The following is a 4,117-nucleotide window of genomic DNA, read 5'->3' on the forward strand; positions in this document are numbered from 1 at the left end:
ATTTTGAATTACCTTGTCATTTGCATGTACCTTCATCATTTCAAATGTTAAAAAAGTGCTTTGGTTTTTTTATGTCCACTTGCTTCCACATTCTGTGAGCCTCAGCATATCGGGGTCTACAACCCTGATATTTTGGATGTGATTCAAGTCCATAGCAGCAGAAGTTCTGTGCCTGCCGGGTGAGTTTGCACACTTAGAGAAATGACACAGAAACTTTCAAGACATGATCGAAGTCACTGGAAATTATAGGAGCTCAGAAACTCACTGTAGTTTGAAAAGAAGTTGCAGCTGAGGTGAGAGGAGACTTACAGAGGTACAAATTTCCAAAGTATAACACACAGGTTTTTTTGTCTCTTGTTTTAAATCTGTATTTGTGCTCTGTTACCCTGCCTAGCCTTCTATAAAGCTTTCTCTGTCAAATATAACATTTCTGATTGTTGTTCCTTTCAGAGCGCTCATCCACCAGAGCAGGAAGACGGCATATCAGCACCAAGTTTAGCTGCTTGAAACTACGGCAACCTTTTTATTTTTAATGTTTCTAGATCATCTGTTTTAAGTGTGTCGCTTTCGCCTTGACATGTAGTTTCAATTAGGTCAGAGCATTTCCATCAAAAATGAAAACATCACCAAGGCAGGGGAAGCTACCTCAAAACCTATTTGTAAAAGACCCAAAGGCTTTGCTACTGATTTTCATAACAGATAATTACCATCATTTAAATTTTTTTCTAATTTACAACCTTGTTTTGTATGCTTATTCCACTTGTTGCTAAGAGTTAGGAAAGAGGATTTATACCACTGGAAAAGAAATGCAGCAATGGTTCAAACAAAGAGAGACATTGTGCACCAATTAAAAAGTGTCAAAATTCCACTGCTACTTTTATTGTAATTTAGTTTGATGTGACTGAAATATGCACATTTTAAGTTTCAGTTAATAAGATATAAACACCAGAAGGTCACATAATTTGAATTATGGTTATTGGCCAAATAAGGAGAGAAAAAGCAGTTAATATATTAGAATGATACCACTGTTAACAGTTTTAGTCAGGTAAACAATGACTGAGTAACCCCCTTCCCTTTCAATCCTGCTTCCTCTACTCCTCTTCCATCTTCCATATATGAAACCTCAGAACACCTGTTCTCAGCCAATCCAGAAGCAGCGCGACACACAGCTCCTCCCACTGCAGCTGATGCCGTTACCATGGGTTACAGTGGGTGGCCACATCCGTCTCTATCCCGTTCTGGTGAGGAGACTTTCCTCCTCATCTCCTCAGGATTTAGCAGCACTGCACTGCAGCACTTCTCACTATCAGGTAAAAAACACATTATGTGGTGAAGTGAAAGGAAGAAACATTGACTGTCTGTCTGTCCGTGCAGTTTGCCTTGATTTCTAAGACATTTTCTGAAGCAAGTCACCATTTTCTTAAAACTATACATTCTTAAAACGATGCTCAAATTTCTACAAAAGCTCTAATTTCCAGCTCAAAATCAAACTTTGTCCTCAGACAGTACACACAAACAGTCAAAAACACACTACATACCTGTCTCCTACACATTAGAGGCATTATTTTAAAACACTTGTACCAAAAGTGTTTTTTTCCCATGAAATGAGGTATTTTTTGGCCGGCTTATGTTATTTACACCATGGCACTGAACATACAAGTTACCCTTAAAAGGAACATATTGTCAAAAGATATTAAAAACAGTAACACTTTTGAAATGTCACATTTGCAGAAGCTTTCCAATCCTACTGTGTTTTTCGAGCAAATGGTAAAGTGGTAGGTTGATCATGGTTGATGTGATTAAAACTAATTCCTGCCAACAGTGGTAGATCACTTATTTATTTTACCAAGTAAATAGCCTCATTGAGGCTGGAAGCTAATTCTGCAAGGGACACCTGACCAAATTAAATACATTGAAAGTTGTAGACAATTCAGTGGTGGGGGGGGGGGAAGTTCGTTTTGCCCCGGGTTAATCCAGCTGTGTTCAAGGAGGAAAAGGAAGGAGCCTGAGGTGAGTGGTGTTTCTGTTCTATCAAATTAGTACTTTTCTTGGTTTTTTGGTCGGGTTTGCCTTCATGACCTCATTCAGGATGACAAACCGCCATATAAATTGAACTACACAGAGATAATATTCCGTTATGTTTTCATGAGGAGCCCCCGATTTGATAATCTGCTCACAGTGCTGATTTCAAAACTTGTCCTACATCTGTTTCTGGATGCCAGGACCATGCCCTTCCTGTCCAAAGACCAGATTCTCCCTGTGTCTCTTCCAACTGCTTACTGGGCACGCTGCCAACTTTCCCTCCTAATTATCCTATGCTCCCCCGTCTCTGCTCTCAGCAGGGGACATTTGTTTTGTTTTGTGGAGCTGTTCAGCAAGGGGGGTGTCAGTGCACCATCTCAGCCTTTGGGCGTGGCCGCACCTTTGACACTCACTTTTCTGAATTCACCTCTGATGTTCAGGTTTGAGACTTTGTCTTCTCCTCCTGCTGAGATGACCACACACACAGCCAAGCACCCACCCACACAGTGGCCCTCACAGCCCTCTTGGAGAGGAAATAGTAAAAGCAAAGCCATTTGCTGCTCACCACGTTGTTATGGAAACTGGGATGACATGTTTTCTATGGCTACTGGTGCAGCAGAGCTTTTGTCCAATGCGAGTCAAGAATTAACATTGTGTGTTAGTGTAAACTGTGCTTCCTGTTCTTATTGATTATCATGCAGTGCTGATTTATTTATACCTCATAGCCATCTATTCTCTGTAAAGCTCAAGTGGAAAATGAAAGAATGTCCATTACAAACCATAATTTATGAACGTGTCATGTTACTTAAAGTAAAGTTAGCAACATGACCCTTTCATAAAGGTAAATGTAAATCTGACAGAGGATGTTAATAGTTGACATCTCTTTTAAATGAATCCTTTTATGCGACTTTACATCTGGCCATAACCTTAACTCCCTTCTCATGGTCAAAGGCCGAATGTCCCTACTGCTAAAATGATGAAAACAAGTAGCAAGAATATTAAAGATCTCAATCTACATATTGTCTTTATATTCAGCAGATGGTGTAATGTAACTATATATTATAGGAATATGGCTGCAAATGTAGTGAGGTGTACCACATTAAAAACCACTGAGAGTAAACTGCATTAAATGACTTGTAACTCTGTGGGAAAATAAAGCTGGAGGGTAGAAGGTTTCAAGTTTGCCAAGTCTGAACACAGTGGTCAAAACAGAAGTTTGTAGTGCAGGAATTTGCAGTGGTGACAGTGGCTGCAGGAAAACTGTGTATTTAAAATGTACAGTTTTACTGGATTGTGAGAGATTTGAATATTGGTGGTGGTGCTTTCAATGGCGAAACACTGTTAGTATGGTGAAGTTAAACCAAAAAATAAAATACTGGTGAAGTTTTTTGGAACAGAGATTTACCAGTAGAATATTTTACCTAGTGCCTAGAATGATGTTGACTGTTTAAAGGGTGGATAGTTTAAAGGGGCTACCCCAGCCAAAAACTGGGGGACTGACAAAAGACCAAATTATAAATTAAGAGACAAAAAGAAGAAGCTAAAATAACATGACTTTTAATTCCTATTATGGGTTAAACTCCAAAAACATTGGATTCATTTTCCTTGAAATTGTATTTTCTCAGTCAAATATTTGCTTTGAGAAATTGGGTCCTACAAGAATGTTCAATTTTCTGCAAAGGGTTGAGCAATTTTATTTGGAAAGTGAACTATATTTTTTAAATTTCATTTCTTACTGTATATATTTTTGTTTGTGTGTGTCTCACTGGTTTAAAGTAAGCAGGGTTAAGCTAACAAAGTCATACAATCAATCACATTTGATCAGACACAATCCTGTTCAAGTGTTTAAGGGTTAAACTCTTAATGAATAATAACTAAATATGATTTTTTTAAAATGTTTTTTACTTAGTCCAGATTGCATTGAGAAATAATTATGAACTAAAGCTAAATGTTCAGGTGCTTTAATAAGGCATGTTTATATACTTGAAGGTGTGGGAGGACGGGGTGGTGCTGAAGGGACAGCGCCCCTCATTGTTGGACTGGGTGTGACTGTGGGAACTCTCCATGGTGCTGATCGCCTTTTGACCTCAAACTT

The sequence above is a fragment of the Monopterus albus genome, unplaced genomic scaffold (assembly GCF_001952655.1).
Source record: "Monopterus albus unplaced genomic scaffold, M_albus_1.0 scaffold50.1, whole genome shotgun sequence".
NCBI classification, from domain to species: domain Eukaryota; kingdom Metazoa; phylum Chordata; class Actinopteri; order Synbranchiformes; family Synbranchidae; genus Monopterus; species Monopterus albus.